Source organism: Heterocephalus glaber, unplaced genomic scaffold (genome assembly GCF_053883595.1).
Source record: "Heterocephalus glaber isolate CG9 unplaced genomic scaffold, H.glaber_assembly_v1.0 deba00001503, whole genome shotgun sequence".
NCBI lineage: Eukaryota > Metazoa > Chordata > Mammalia > Rodentia > Bathyergidae > Heterocephalus > Heterocephalus glaber.
This window is the reverse complement of record NW_028258323.1, coordinates 3,067,964-3,085,413: the sequence shown is the minus strand read 5'-3', so window position 1 is coordinate 3,085,413 and position 17,450 is coordinate 3,067,964. Positions and strand designations below refer to the sequence as shown.

The window sequence follows — 17,450 nt, the reverse complement described above, 5'->3', positions numbered from 1 at the left end:
AAAGCATATTACAGAAATCTTTTTTGAGATAAATTTGTCAACTTCTAAGAAGTACCTTGGAAGACAAATTAATGAAACTGACTCTGGAGGAAATATAAAATTTGAATAGAACCTATTAAAGAAAGTGTAATTGTAGCTTGAAAGACTACCTATATGACAACAGCAGGCTCATATACATTTTAACTTATTAATTATATCAAACAATTAAAGCAGAAAAAGGAAGGAACACTTCTCTCCTCATTTTAGGAAATCAAAATTGTGCTAATCCTAAAACTGGATAAAGAAAAAAGTATGAACATAGATAGAAATTTGTTTAACAAAACAAACTCTTAAAAGTCAGATCTGGCAGGATGTAAAAAGTGGTTTTGTTATAGAGATGGCAGTGTTGGTTCAGCATTGGAAGATCCACCCCCAAAAGTCATCATTGTAACAGAGGAAAAGAAAAAGCCATATGATCCTGTCAGTAGTTGGAGAAAAAGTATTGGACTAAATTCTACAGCTGTTCATGGTAAAAGCCATCAGGAGCCTAGAAGTAGAACAGAAACTTCTCAACAGATTAAAGACATGTACTCCATGCTTCCTTATATGAAGGCCTTATATGAATGGAGAAGATACAATGCTTTCTCCCTAATTTGAGGAGCAAGGGCAGATATGCCTACTCTTTATCTGTCCATTAAACTTTGAAACCTAGTCCCCACCAAAATAGTCTGGCAATAAAATGACACAATTAGGATAGGATTGGCAAGGCAGAAGCAAAATCTTTATATGTAGATGAAATGATCATCTACAGAGAAAATACTAAGAAATCTCTAGGAGCCCCTAGAACTTGTACTTGATTTTAGCAGGATTAGAAAACACAAGGTATATATAAAAATTCAGGTCTGTGGATACTTGCTATAAATGAAGAATTGGATATTGAAATTTAAAAGTTATGTAGGTGCACAAAGGACCTAGAAAAGTTAAAAAAAAAAAAAAAGTGTTGGAGGACGTTTAGTATCTAATTTTCAGACTTCTTCTAAACCTACAGTAATTAAGGCAGTGTTGGTGTAAGGAAAGACACATAGATCATTGGAATAAAACAGAGAATCTATAAATAGAACTACACATATATGGTCCACTGAGTTTTGAAAGATTATGTAACATTAGCATTTTATAGAATATAAACTCAATTCAAGAGCCTAGGAAGAGATAGTGTTTTCAGCAAACGGCACTAGAACACCTGGTATCCGTATATAAAAAAATTAACCTCAACTCTTTAGTTTCATACATGAAAATAACTTGAAGGGATCTATGAACCTAAATATGAAAGCCTAAAAGTATAAAACTTTAAGAAGAAATTATAAGGAAAAATGTTTATGAATTCAGGATAGGCAAGAACTGCCTAATATACAGAAAACATGATCTATAAAAGGAAAAAATTGATAAATGAGATTCCATCAAAATTTAGAACTTTAAATGACATCATTAACATGAAAAGTAGTCCTTAAATAGACCATATTTACAATGCATATAACCTATGACCAGAATATATAAAGAACTCTTAGAGCTCATTAATAGACAATGCAATTAAAAAATAGACATAAGAAGATGATAAATAGCCAGTATAGCACAAGGAAAGGTGTGCAACTCTAGAATCAGAAAAATACTAATCAGTACAATAGCAAGATTGAATTATGCACTCATTAGGGAGGTGAAGTTAAAAGTTTTAAAAGCCTTGCCATGACTTTTTCTTTTTGTTGGATTCTCCCCCTTTGTGTTTAATTTGTCACACCCGATGGATTCATTCTGCCGGGTTTCCTGGGGTTGATCCTCATCGTCTTTTGCTAGGGTATTGTCTAAAATGTTTTGGAGTGCCGGTTTGATAGTCATGAAGTTCCTGAGGTGCTCTTTATCATGAAAGTATCTTATTTCTCCATCAATTTTGAAAGATAGTTTTGGAGGGTACATCAATCTGGGTTGGAGGCTGTTTTCCTTTAGGGCTTGAAATACATCACTCCAAGCTCTTCTTGCCTTGAGGGTTTGCATTGAGAAGTCTGCTGTGATTCTGATGGGCTTTCCTCTGTATGTGATTTGTTTCTTTTCTCTCACTGCTGGTAGAATTTTGTTCTTCTGTTGGATTTCTGGAATCCTAACTATTATACGCCTATGTGTAAATTTTTTTTGATCAAGGCTAGCTGGAGTCCTATATGCCTCACTTATCTGTATGTCAAGTTCTTTTCCCCTCCTTGGGAAGTTTCCTGCCATCACTTCTGTGAACAGTTTTTTTTTTTATGTCATCTGCACTCTCTCCTCTTTCTTCATTGACTCCAATCAGTCTTATGTTATTCTTCTTTGCATCGATGGTGGCGGGGAAGCTTCCTTCCAGGTGCTGGGACTGGCTCACCTTCTCCGCTCTAGGAGTGTGGGACGGCGGCAGGGGAGCTTCCTTCTGGGTGCTAGGACTGGATCACATTCTCCACTCTAGGAGCGTGGTATCCTTCGTATAGTATTCTTTTATGCCCTGCTGTCCCCCCATCAGGCCACTGGACATCCCCCAGGAACTGGTCGGGCTATCAACCTCACAAGTTTTAAATTGACACATAGTCACTTGGAAATGAGAAAAAATTAGCTTTGAAGTATTGGTGCTAAATGGAAAATCGCTTATAATTGTGCTTGGCTCTAACCACTGTTTCTAGGCTGCTTTGATGTTCTACTCTGCTTATGATTTTCATTTATTTCACAGTTTTCAGAGTGGTCATTTTTACTATGACTACACTTCCTCTAGAGACAAATCCCTGGGTTTACCCTTAAAATGCATGCATAGCCAAAGAAAATTACTCCTGAAATCTACTTAGTTAAAAAAAATACTCATCCAGTTTGACGCTTGGAAGTTTCCATAGCTTGCCTTAGAAGTCAGTATGGCTCCTTCTGCTGGGTGTCCCAGGTGCTATTTCCGGCTGGGCTCCAGAGCTGGAGTCTCAGCCATGGCTGGGTTCAAGCTTTTGTAGAACTGCTCCATGAGGAGCCAGACTGCCCCCAACATGTCCAGCCCAAACAACAACAAGCTCCCCAGCAACCTGCCGCAGTTACAGAATCTGATCAAGCGGGACCCGCCGGCCTTCGTCGAGGAGTTTCTCCAGCAGTATACTCACTACCAATCCAATGTGGAGATTTTCAAGTTACAACCAAATAAACCCAGCAAAGAACTGGCAGAGCTAATGATGTTTATGGCACAGATTGGTCACCGCTACCCGGAACATCTAAGTAACTTCCCTCAAGAGCTAAAAGATCTTCTCTCCGGCAATCACACTGTCTTAGAGCCAGATCTGTGGATGACATTTTGCAAAGCTTTGATCTTGCTGAGAAATAAGAAGCTCATCAGTCCATCAAGTTTGCTGGAGCTCTTCTTTGAACTTCTGCATTGCCACGATAAGGTTCTGCAAAAGACTTTATATACACATATTGTGACTGATATTAACCATTTAAATGCAAAACACAAGAACAATAAAGTGAACATAATGCTACAGAATTTCATGTACACCATGCTGAGAGACAGCAATGCAACTGCAGCCAAGATATCTTTGGATGTGATGATTGAGCTGTACAGGAGGAACATCCGGAATGATGACAAAACCATCAGTGATATCATGACTGCATGCTTCCCCAAGGTCACCAACATATTGGTTGCTGCTCGGACGTTTTTCCTTGGGAAAGATGAAGATGAGAAAAAGGGCAGCGACTCAGAGTCTGAGGATGAAGCACCCACAGCAAGAGACCTGTTAGTGCAATATGCCACAGGGAAGAAGAGCTCCAAAAGTAAGAAGAAGGTGGAAAGGGCAGTGGAAGTGCTCAAGAAACAAAAGAAGAAGAAAAAAGGCAGAGGTGCTTAACTTTTCAGCTATTCACTTGATCCACGGCCCCCAAGATTTTGCAGAAAAAGTACTAATGCAGCTAAAGAACTCAAAGGAGAGGTTTGAAGTGAAGATGATGCTATGACCCTCATCTCCAGATTGGTGGGAATCCATGAGCTTTTTCTCTTCAATTTCTACCCCTTTCTCCAAAGGTTTCAACGGCCCCACCACAGAGAAGTAACAAAGTTCCTTCTGTTTGCTGCACAAGCCTCTCATCACCTTGTACCCCCAGAGATCATTCAATCATTGCCCATGACTGTGGCCAACAATTTTGTGACTGACAAGAAGTCTGGAGAAGTCATGACAGTAGCTATCCATGCTATAAAAGAGGTAACAGCTCGATGTTCTCTAGCCGTGATTGAGGAAATTCTCCAAGACCTGGCTCAGTACAAAACACACAAAGATAAGAATGTAATGATGTCTGCTAGACCTCTGATCCAGCTCTTCCGGACACTGAATCCTCACATGTTACAGAAGAACTTCTGGGGCAAACCTACAGAAGCTTCTGCAGAAGCAAGGGTACAAGAATATGGTGAATTAGATGCTAAAGATTACATTCCAGGAGCAGAGGTTCTGGAAATTGAGAAAGAAGAGGATGCTGAAAATGGGGAAGATGAGTGGGAAAGTACCAGTCTCAGTGAAGAAGAGCAGGCCGATGGTGAATGGGATGATTGCACCACTCCTCTGATGAAGAACAGAAAGCGATTTCCCAGAAGCTGAGCAACATGGCCATGGAGGACCAAAGGGCCAAGGCCACAGGCATCAGCACCAACCGGGTCTTGGCTCAAGAGGACTTCCTGAAACTCCGCAAGGCCCAAATGAGGAAAGAGCTCGCCGATGCCCCTGGGAAAGCCCAAAAGAGGAAATATATTGAAATAGACAGTGACGAGTAGCCCAGGTGTGAATTATTGTCTGTTTGAGACACTGAACACCATCATTAAAAGCCTAAGTCTGAGGCCTGGGATTTAGGTCAGTGGTTTCGGTGCCTGGCTCACAAGGGCCAGGCCTGAGTTCGATTGCCAGTACCACACACAAGAAAAGGCTTATGTCTGACAAGGAGACATGACTAGCAACTGCAATAGCTGGAAAGATGGACTGAAAGGAACTTGTGAGGAAGAAAACCACAATGAATCCATTTTCCAGTTCTACAAATAAAGAGAAGAAAAAACAAAAGAACTTCATGATGAACTGTGTGTTCACAATGTTTGAAGTAAAACTAAGTGATCCTTCCCAGAAAAGCATCTGGCATTGTGAGATGCACTTTTGAAAGAGAGGAAATGAATGAAGTAACTTCTAAGCAGGTGTTTCATTCCAAGGAGGAGGCTAAATTTGTGCAATTACTCCGAAAATTAATAAATGTAGGATGTTTATTTACATTGAAAAGTCCCAGAAGCACTATATTGTAAAACCATAGTAAACTTGGTAGAAATTTTGTGTTTTTAATTTGGGATAGGTAAAAGAGGTAGCGTTGAAAATGTAAATAGTGGTATAAAATTATTTTAGTTTAACATTCATGCATTTTAACATTGAGTGCCTACTGTAATTGTCACTGTGGATATAAAATTGAGCCATAATGAATGCTCGTTGCTCAAGGCATGGGTGCCTTGAATAATACTTGAATGTGTTTCACTCAAGGTGTTTGCAAGGATGAGTCTATCTATATATGTGTGTTCAGAGGGAAGTGTAAATAGTTCTCTGAACATAGGTCCGCTAGAGTCCATAAGGCAGTGCTGAGGCCTTACAGACTAACTCTACAAGTGTGTGAGTTAGACATTCTCTTAAAACAGGACCGTGTTATAAGAGTAAGAGATTCTTACTAGGAAATAGGCTGACCTGCTGAAAACAGGTCCCTGCTGTACAGAGTTTACATAGATAACTTAGATTTTTTTAATCCAAATTACTTTAGTACTTTTTTCAATGCTATGTAAATGCTTTCTGGCTAAAACTTCATTTTTTAAATTGCGTTAAGTAGAAAGAAATGTCTTTATTTCATCATTGGGCTACTTTTTATAATGGTTTCCTTAGCCTCCCTTCACTCTAATATTTTTAGCCCATTTTTTGCATTGTCTTAGATAAAAGGTTTCTGAAGTGCGATTTAAAAACAAATCCTTACCTACCTCAGGTTGAGCGTTACAGATCCCCTGCTCTGGACACGAAGGAGTCTCATGATGCTTATGAACCTGGACAGCCAGGCTTCCTCTCCCCTGAACCCCCTCTGATCATGAGGAAAGGGCACCAGCAGCATCTACTGGGCTAACAAACAAAGGAATTCAGAAACGTAAGTGTTCTCTGAGAACTTGAGGACAGACATGAAGAAGTCAGGATTTCCTGGTTAGAGAAAGATTTTCAAAGGGACCTCCACAACACATAACTTTTCTTTCAGGACACACTTTTGCAGTGACTCTCCAACAACATCACCATGGCATTCTTCATCCCCTTCCCCTTTCCTTGTCTCTGTTCTTTTTTAAAAAATTTTATTTTATTGGTACATTTTAGATATACAATATAATGACATTCATCATTGGCAATTTGCACCTTTACATAATCTCTCTTGGTTCTTATTTTTTCCCCCTTCCCCCGCCTTCCCTTCAGGCCCTCCATCCCTCCCTATTTACAAAGACTTTGATTCCATTATTCTTTCCATTCTTGCTGCAGCAGAAAGCTCATATACATATTATATATACGTTACTTCTATGTTAAACATCACAGGATGGAAGTGAGAGGAGCGACTTGGGAGCTGTGCACGGATTTAGTGATTACTGAGCTTTGCTGGTTTGCACTGAGGTACTCTATGTGGCAGTCACCCTCTTTATCACAAAGAGCAGCTTTTGTGGCCGAACTTTCTGGGTTTAGCCTTTCACGTTTTAGCCTGGTGATTTGGGGGAAGTACTGTATCTGTCTATGCATCAGAATCCCTACTTATAAGATGAGGATAATAACCCCGTTCTTAGAGTTCCTGTGAGGATTAAGGGTGAATACGGACCTTGCTACTTTACTCGTGAGAATGTAAACTGTCACAGCCTCTTTGGAGCACAGTGGTTTTCCAAAAAGTTAAACACAGAGTTAGCCTAAGACCCGAGAAGGGAGTGTATCCAAGATAAACGAAAATAGAAATCCATACCAACTCTTTCATGAGGATATTCATAGCAACCTATTCCTAATAGCTCAAAAGTGGAGCTCACCACAATAGTCATCAGCTGATGAAAGGACAGACACGTCATAAGCACAGGAACAAATATTATTCAGCCATAATGGGGAACAAGTACAGTGCTACCTTGGTATTCATCAGAAGTCAGTTCCGGGAAGCATGGAGAGTACTAAAAATGACAAAGAGCAAACACATACTTTTGGCTGGAAAGTGTAGCAACTTTCGAGGAAAGCTACAAGCGGCCACCCACAGGGACAAGTCCTAGCTTGCCTGCAAGTTCAGTACCAACCACATGACCAGTACCTGAACAAAATTGTTGCATCAAGATGAGAGGAGTACCAAATGGGCAATTCTCAAACAAGGTGGGGACGAAGGTATGACTATATTATGCTACAACACTCATGAACCTTAAGAATGTTACGCTCAGTAAAACAGATTTATAAAATCCTATACATTAAATGATTCCATGGAAATGAAATATACATAATAAGCAAATCCTCATAGACAGAAAGCAGAGTGCTTTCCAGAAAATGGGAGAAGGCAAAAAGAGGTGAAGTGGGTTTCCTTTTGGTGTTGAAAATGCTGAGCAAGTAGAGGTAGATGGTGGTGAACCTTACAAATATACTAAAACACACTGAATTCATCACTTCAAATGATAAATTTTGCAGTATGTGAACTACAACTCAAATATGGGGAAAAACGCCTTGGATTTTGGATAAAAGTTCATAAACCAAGTGCTTAGGACAATCCTTGATACATAGAAAGTGCTACACAAGGGTTAATTGTGATTCGTAGCTATGATCCTTAGAAGACATGCATGTTTGCCTTGTTTAAAGTAGGGTATGCTTTCAGAAGCAACACTGCGCTCCTCAGTAGCTAGTTCAGTATAAAATCTTCCAACTTATTCAGGGTGAATTCTTCATTCTAGATGGCCAGCAGGAGCCCTCAAAAGCCCTGGCTTAGATGCCTCCACATTCCCTTTCCATCTCACCTAAAAGTGCCCACAACTCTTCTTATCCTTGAGACTGAAAGGAAATGCTCAACATTTGCAGGAGTATTCAGCTATAGCCAAATCTCCCACTTCCAAAAACCCAAAGGAATAGCTGTGGGCAGGCATCTTTATCAAATACCACCCATCACCACTACACTCTCCTGCTCACTTCTCTCTCTGTTTGCTGCACTCCTCTTCGTATTTCATCCTCCTAATTCCTTGACTGTAGCAAGGACTACATGGACACTCAGAAATATCTGCACACTGATATTTTAATCAATTGGCTAGAAACCACAAAAATCACATCACATTCGCATCCTTAAACACCAGCTGATTAGGTCCAGTTCCACCCAGCTTGCGCTGTTAGAAAAAAATAACCCAGAGGTGCAGCGGGAAGAGGACCAGGGTGAAAATAATTTCCTTGGTAGGGGAAGTTCCCGAAATCAGGTGACCCACAGGTGTGGGCATCTCTCAGAGCATGAGGGGACGCGGGACCCCCGTGTTCCTCCCGGTTCCCTCCCGGTGTCCTGTCCTGTCACATCCAGTGCAGGGCGGGTCCCAGAGCAGGCGATGAGTGGCAACTCCTCTTCTCCCACCGGGCTGGTGGGGAGCCTGTCCACAGAGGTAATGAGGACCCCATGAGCTGTGGCCTCACCTCGGCCTTCACTCCCTGCACCAGGTCGGTGGACTTTATCAGGAGGACTCACCCTAGTTCTCACGAGACTCCTTCAGGAACAGGTGGGGGCCCCAGGACAAAAGAACCAGAGCAGAACATAGACTGCTGGGGAGACACAAAAATGGACTCCAAGTCAGAGCTCTCTGAGAAGGGATCAGAGTGACCAGGTGTCTCAAAGCCAGAGCATCTCCTCCACTTCCCGTTTATGGGCTGGGGGATGGTAGCTGTGGAGTGTTCATGGGCCTTCACTGCCTCTGGGGAACTTCTGAACCCTAACTCTCCTATTCCTTTAGTTCCTGCCTTTATTCCAAGGCACAGAATTCATTACACATCGTGAACATGTGCTTTGCTAAATACTGTGCCTCCTCCCAGTGCTTCTGTTATCGCGTGGTGGATCCAGCAGAGATTCCAGGCTCTCTTATCCAAGGAGCAAAGAATTGCAAAGCACACACCCAATTTCACATGATAAGCAGCTCCAGTTATTGAAGATCACAGGAAGATATGCTCAAGGAAGGTCAGTGCCAGCAGAAACAAAAAGGGTGGCGTGAACAGAGAAGCAGAGTTCTGGCACCAGTGAAATAAAAGGCACAGCATAGCCCACAGATAAAGCAGGCTTTCTGGTTTTTAAAGGACGTGCACCCCAGCCTGGGTGTCTTAGTTTTTTTGGTTCTCAAGGTAATCTTGACAGTGTGCTGAGTCATCTCAAGGGCTTTCTAGTGCTCAAAACTTTCCCAGACCTCTTTCTTATTTAATTATATGGGAGAGATGCAGTCCTTATTGATGAACTTTCCAGAAGTTTCCAGTGGGGAACAGGTTATCAACCAGCCAGGAGAGCTCACTCATGTACTCTGGCTAGGGCTGCAGGGATTTCCCGGGTCTTAATTACTTATTTTCTATCTCTCTCAGAGGAAGGAGGCTTGGTCCTGGGTACTCAGTGGATGGAGAGGAGTGTTTTCCCAGTCTCCATTTTAGTACTTATACTACTTTATTGTGTAACCCCAGCTGAAAGTTCTTAAGGTTTTTGCCACTCATTGAAATATAGTTTATCACAGTTTTCGGCACCTGACTGGACTCTAGCAAATGCTACTTTAAAACGCAGCAAATTCCCCCAGGACACAGGCCCAGTTTCTCCTGTTCTTCTGTCTCCACCGTGCCTTAGGCCAAGGCAATGCTTAAATATATTTTACTGAATGGATAGATCAGTGAGCAGAGAACGTTGGGACTTTGTGCTGGACTACTGAGCTGACACACACTGTGTGATGGAAGCTAGGTCCAAAATGTTTGTGTGAGATCGCTGAGCTGGGCCCCGTGAGACTCAGGTACCAAGAGTAATATAAGATCCTTTCTTAGTTCTAAGTGTGCAGCCACAGAGGAGATCACACATGGTTTCAGCAACACATGAAGAAAGCTTTGTTGGGACTTACAAAGACTGTAACGACCCTAGATGATATCAGACAGAATCTGAAGAGCAGGTGACAAGCATCCCATTTTTGTTATTGTCCTGTTCACACCTCTCCTAGTACACATCAGTCTGACAACCTTCAGTATCTACTCCCGTACCCTGAACACACCCCACCTCCTCTGAAAACCTTCACTGGTGGCGGGGACTACACAGAAGCTGGAGCACGTTTGGAGCTACTAGGACATTAGGAGAAGTCAAACAATGTCAAAGAGGGAAAGGGTGCTGCCAGACAGTTCTACCTGGGAATTACCTTTATTTAAAAGAGCGTCGAGCAGACATTTCAGATTTGTTTAATATCGCCTCAAAGAGCTGTACTCGAACCACATTTTCATTTTATAGAAAGGATGAATTCTTCAGGCTCAAAGATGCCCAAAGAACGAGCATGGAATGGGCTGTGGCGGACACAGAACACTTCTGGTTGGTAGAGTAATTCCAGCAGATGTTGACAAGGTGCTGATGTAGCTCAGAAGCCCTGCATGTCCATGTGCACACATCCTCTTCAGCAGGTCTGCACTGGGGCCTGGCTTCCTCTGCATGTTTTTTGTTTGTTTGTTTGAGACTGGGTCTCATGTAGCTCAGGCTGGCCCTCAACTCAATAAGTAGCCTAGTCCTGCCTCAAATTCCTGGGGATGCTCCTGTGTGCTGGGGTTCCAGGTGTGTGCCAACACACCCAGCTCTTCCTCTGAACTTCAGACATCTTCCCAGATGGCACTGAGGACTTGGCCCTTAGGGCCTTTCCCTGTGGACTCGAGTCTCTAAGTAGTAGATGCAAGTCTTCTACACTAACTCTATTCCCTTTGCCTTCCAGGCGTCACCCTGTCACAACCAGAAGGAGCCAGAGGCAACTGGGGAGCTTCCCAAGGAGACCCAAATCTTTATGAATGCCATGTACTGAGTCCCACTGAAGAGGAAGACAGGAAACAAGAGATGTGGTCATTGTTTGTAAAGAAAACTATACCAAGGTTACTGATCCCTTTCATGAAACGGACTACATGTTTGTCCAGATAGAGAATAATGTTTGTAAAATCTTGTTTGCACATTTTGCTGTGTAGCTCTCTACAGAGAGATTAGGGAGAAACTTTGAACTTTCCCTCTCATCTAAGGCAAATGGGAATTTTATGTGTATGCCTCTCATGGCCTCATCAATTCATATCCCTGTGAAATGGGTGATATGACTCTTTTTCTTTTGCTGCCAACATCTCAAGTTGTCTCTTGAGGGACTTGAATATAGGGTGGGAACAGAAACCTCTGTCAACTAACATCTGTCCAAATTCAGTGGATATCATTGTCCTCCCTCCTCCTTTGTTATAGAACCTCTGATTCTTAGCTAGGCATAGGACAGCACAGGAAAAAAAGACCCTATTTCTTAGATTCCTTCTATCATATTCCCGATTCCTCTCTAAAATGCTGATAATGACGGGAAAAGATATTCACCTGAGAAAAACACAATGACATGAAATCTGTGTTGCAGCATTGTAATTGGAAGGGTGTGCAGTGGTACAAGGAGCAGGAAGATGATATGGCGCCTCCTCAGCTATGGTGTTAATTGCTGCCTGGAGGAGGAAGGTGCTGTGGGCTGTGAGGTTCCTGGAGACCCTCATTCATCAAACATCCCCGCGTCTGGTGGGGGTGACAGTGTCTGGAGAAGATGGAGTCAGAGGAGGATCACTCTCCATTGTCGGTGGAAACTGCGGGGCCACGGTAGTCCTCCTGATCATTGGTGGTTTCCTCTGATGAAACAAACGTCAAGGTAGACATGGATTTGTAAATACTTGACATGTACAAAACAGACAGTAAGAACTTTGAATAGGTGCCATTTTTAAACTTTCATTAACTTACCACCAACTTTGTTTGTGTACCTTTCTGAGTGTGTGATAGGAATCTAACAAACTTCAAGTCTTTTATTTACTGAAAAAGAAAACTGGTTATTCTCTTTAGAACCTTGTTTTGCTGTCACTTTCTGGGAAGAACTAGAACTGAACAAACATAATACATTTTGTGAGGGTGCGGATCTCAGACTGTGAGGTTCATGGAGCTGAGATTGCAGAGAGGCCGAAGTCCAGGGAGGCACCTGGCTCCACTCTTCTCCCTAGGCAACGGGCAAATCCCAAAGGTAGTGTTGCAAAGCTGAGTAGAGATTTTGACAGACTCACAGAACTGGGGAACAGAAGCTCACTTTGAAGAGCTGCCAGAGAGGAGGAGCTGGCTAAGTAACCAGGCTTTGGCAACAACCCCAAGAGCCTCTCGCTGGGAGTAAATGATGAACAAGAGGGCTGGGCCCTGATCCTCTCAGTCCTGGTAGATGAAGGTGACTCAGGACACTGTGCCCATAGCACCCAGCACAAGAGGAACAAACATAAAGCCTCTCTGCTGGAGACCACTTCATCCAGAAAGTCCAGCTGCCTCTGCAACGTTCCTGAACCGTGTTCCCAATTCAACCAAATAACCAGAGCCCCGGAAAATAAAAAGGATGTGGGGGATTGGTAAGACTGAAGTGAAAAACAAAAGAAAAAAGTAGATAATAGGAGCAGACCCTCAGGAGATCCCAAAGGCAGTGTTCTTAGACACTGACCTTAAAATAACTCTTAAAATACTTACTAAAATGCTCAAGCAATTAAAAAGTAAGACAGTAACTTATGGTACTAAATGGAAATTTAGAATTGAAAAATATGATAAAACAAAGAATTCAATGGATCGGTTTAACATCATATTAAACTCAACTGAAGACAAATTTAGTGATCTGATGCCCGGGATGTAGCTCAGTGGTACCTCAACAGCCTCAAAATCCCAAGGTCCTGAGTTTGACCCCTGATCCAAAAAAATATTAGTGAACTGAAAGTTAGGTGAGAAGAAATTATTCGGACTGAAGCACATTGAAAGAAAGGATAGAAAATATAGAGAAGAGTACAGGAGACATAGAAATGAGTGTACTGATATAATGTGTGTTTGGAGTTTTAGGAGACTGGAAAAGAAACAGGAACAAAATGCTATTTGAACAGAGGATGGATAATAATTTTCCAAAAAGGAAAGATACTATTGCACACATCCAAGCAGCACTGTGAATCTCAAGCAAAGAAATAGAAATAATGACACTGCACTCAAACTATTGAAAACAAGAATTTTAAAAACCAGGTTGATTGATTCTCTAAACATCAGTGATATGTGGATTTAAATGACTGGGTTTGTTTCACAGTATTTTCCCCAATATTTTGGTGGAAATCATGTGATTGAACTTTGTGAGGACTGTGGGTTAATAATCCTCTTCAACACTTTCAAGAAATTGGACGGCAACCTTTGAGATATATTCACAAGTATCAGTTCTCCCCCAAAATTGTAATGTTGATGAATGGGGATTTTGATCCCTTCATAATGACTTAGAGTTTTATTTAAAGGAAGATATAACTGGGCAGGGTGGTGCCAGACTGCAGTTCCAGCTACTAGGAAAGCAGGGGTTTGCAGATTCAAGCCCAGCCTGGGAAACATAGTGAGATCCTGTCTCAAAATAAAAATAAAGATAAAAATAAAAACAAAATGAAATAAAACTAAAGGGTTGCATATAGACTGTGCTAGAGCCCCCTGGGTTCAATCCCCAATGCCACTAAAAACATTCAAACATTGATAAATAAACATAGTAAAATAAAATAAAAGAAGAGTAGCCAGCATGTGAAAAAACATGAAACACAGCTGCATATTCCCTCGGCCCGTTTGGTCTCCTATGCTCACATTTCTCATCCAAGCATTGATGACAATGGGCAAACAGAGAATAAAGACTTACACAGTTATTCAAGAGCTCATACCACCTCTGATACTCCTGCAGGGAAGAGAGAGATGAAAAGCAGTTACATGACATTGATTACTGGCAAACTCCAAGTTTCAATCTAGTTTGCAAGGTTCTGAAGAAGGTAATACAACACTTTTAAGAAGAAATTACAAACATTGCTCTGAGTCCTGTGATGAGAAAGAAGCTTCTTGTCCTGAACTCGGCAGCCAGAGAGGAGAGGGGAGCTGGGGCAGCTGAGATGAGTGGCAGAGCACAGGGCCCCCAGGCACCAGTGGGGATAAACAGCCCGGAGCCTCGGAACATGGCGCCTTGTCTCTGCCCCGTTAAAGTTCTCTAACATCCTCTAAAAGGCTTCATCACATGTCCATTTCATGAGGGATTTTGCATATGGTACAGAGGACTCCACAAGCCTGGGATGTGCCACACGCCTGGTCAGTGCTGGAGCATTCTTTGCTGGACTCTCAGCAAAGTAAAGACAGAGATGAGTGACCAAAAGGAGAATTCCCCAGTGGCTTCTGACTAGTTACTCAACTGACTTCTATTTACTGATCATATATTTGACACAAATACGTGTGCATATTTATGGGGCAGAGTGTGACAACTTGATACACATATTCAATTCGTGATGACCAAATCAGAGTCACCTGCACTTCCAACCCCTTAACCCTCTATCATCTCCTTGCATGAGGAACCTTGAAATTCCTTAGCTTCTATTCCAGTCAGTTGGTTAAACTTGTAAGTGAAATGTCATGACGGATGCCATCCCCTTATTGGTAAAAGAGCAGGAGTTAACCTGGCTGTGTGTTGAGAAGGCGTGGCTCACCTGCAGGAGGGGGGACACGGCCTGTGCTGGTGCCCTTCGCAGGCCTGGAGAGGTCTCATCCTGCTGTTGCTTACCCCCAGCTGCAGACACTGCTAACAAATTCCCAGGTGTGTCCTGCAGACTACTTCCTGTGCTTTCGGCATTGGATTTGTTTTTACATTTGAGTGTGTGTGTGTGTGTGTGTGTGTGTGTGTGTGTGTATTTTTCTGGTACAGGGGATGGAACCCAGTGCCTTTGCACAGTGTGCTACATCCCCAGCCTTTTTTAAGTTTTGTTTTTTTGTTTTTTGCTTTTTGTTCTGAGACAGGGTCTTGCTGAGCTGCTAAATTGCCCAGGCTGGGCTCCAACTTGAGATCGTCCTGCCCCAGCTTCACAGGGCTGGGATGATCTGATTTTGCCACCTTGCCCGGCTTGCCTTAGTTTTTTTTAACTTTCACCTTGGAGAAAACCTTGCAATCCTACATGTATGTTCCTGAAAATATAATTATGAAAATATCAAATGTTGGGCCTGGGATTTAGCTCAGTGGTTCCACTGCCTTCCTCCAAAGCACAAGGTCCTGAGTTCAATCCCCAATACCAAAAAAAGAAATCCAATGTTTGCTCCTAAATCATATCTTCCTAGGACTGTAAGCATCCTTCTTAGGTGAAAAAAGAAACAGATGGAGCAATCACCTGCCAAGGTAAGAAGATTGAGAAAGGCTCACAACGGATTTCAGGACGGAAGTTTCGCACCTGTGAAAATTAAGAGGCAGAAGATGTTGACAGGAAATTCATGGTAACGATCATCATGGTAATGAATGAGGAACTGGCTTCAGAGTTCCTTGAGGCAGATGTGTGCTGTGTTAAGTGTGTGATCCTGGTATGCACCACAATGCTGAGCTCTTATAGATACTTCAGAAAATTGTAATTACAGGTTGGTGACTGCATCTTACACCAGGCAGCCTCTGTGACTGATTTTTTTCCAAGCAGTAGGAAAAATCTTCCAGGATCCTCTCAGAGACATGCATGCTGCCCTTGATCACAGCCCCTACTCCAGCAAGGTCTTGCTTACCCCAGTCCTGGGGCCATCCTTGTTCACACTGTCAGCAGCTGCCCACAGCTGTGCCACCTCACAGACTGCCCTCCCTCCCCCAGTGGGTCCCAACCTCCGTGGCCCACTGGAACAATCACCGGGGAGCTCAGAGCCTCCCTGGCCTGGATCAAACTCCAGTTAAGTTAGATTTGGGGGTATGGACCTAGGCATCAAGACTTTTGCTTTCCGAGTGATCAAAGGGCAGCCAAGACCAGGAACCCTGCCTTCTCTCAGCCAGGACAGCTTCCCGTCGCCCTCCACACAGAGCTCCTTGCTCCACGAGGCCTCTAAAATGGGTTCCCAGAGCAGGCCTCGTAGCCTGAAGAACTCTGCAAATGCACATAGAGCCCTTGCTTCCCACGATGCCCCCCACACCAGGACTCAGCATCTCTAACACACAGGACTCAGGAACCAAGACCAGTGTGCAGAGATGGCAGCACCAGGTCACTTACTGGTGTGCAGCCAGCTGTGAGTGCGAGGACAGCGACCAGAAACAGTGCTTTCATCCTTGAACTCTCTGTCTGGAAGTAAAGCAAGAGGATTATTTCTTCATGTAGAAAGTGGGGAGCCCTTTCCTGTTTCTGCAGTGGGACCCTGGCTCAGGGGTCCTGAGGGGCTGGGTAGAAGCTTGTGCTGTTGGGAAGCAAAGGGTGTAGACTGGAGGGTCTGGGGACACTGAGCAGCTGGAGCACAGACTGTGATCCAGACCTTAGGGGGACACAGCCCGAGGCGGGGTCTCCCACCCGCTCACACAGCAGAGAGCCCTGCATGAGTGTGAGGGACATCGTCCCGGTAAGTGTAACAGAACTGCCAGTCATTTCTCTGGATTTTACACATGACTTTCACCTTTTATGAGTTCATTACATGCTACATTCTCCTGACAGGTGGCTGCCATTAGTGTACCGCCTCCCCGGAGTGAGTACGTGTCCTGCTGCTCCTCCACGATATACGTGGACAACTCAGTGCGGAAATCCTCACTGGGACAGCTTTTCTGTTTTCTACTGTATTTTGCCCAGCTTTATTTCAGGTTTCATTTAGAAAGGAAACTTTCAAGGTGTTACATGATCATTATGCTCTTTAAATGACACTTTTCAAAGTTTTCTAATTTTTTTATTTTTTCGTTGTTTGAGACAGGGTCTGACTATGTACCTTAGGCTGGCCTTGGACTCACTATGTGGTGCCGGCTGGCCTCCAACTCGTGTCCCTCTGGCCTCAGCCTCCAGGGTGCTGGGATTACAGGCATGTGCACCACACCTGGGTAAATCATACTTTTTAAATCACAAAAACTGTCTTTTTCTGTTTGATCTGAGATTGGAGAGGATAGACAGGGAAGTTTGGATGTAATTATAGATGCTATATTTCCCCACAGGCAGAATACTATAATTTCATCAAGCGTATATCCACTGGTGCATTTGATGAGTAAGAGATATCATTTATAGTAAATCTTCATTTTATTAATTTTTTCCTTTTTTTTTTTTTTTTTAGCGGTACTGACTGGGGATCGAACTCAGGACCTTGCGCTGGCGAGGCAGGTGTGTTGCCACTGAGCTAAATCCCTGGTCCATTTTAGAAATTAATATTCCAGACATGAAGACACACCTGTAATC

At 43.0% G+C, this 17,450-nt stretch overlaps 1 pseudogene; it reads left to right on the top strand.

The window, feature by feature from the left end:
• The first annotated feature begins 3,020 nt into the window (after positions 1-3,020).
• LOC101696507 (protein SDA1 homolog) lies at positions 3,021-5,180 on the top strand (annotated as a pseudogene).
• The last annotated feature ends 12,270 nt before the right edge of the window (positions 5,181-17,450 follow it).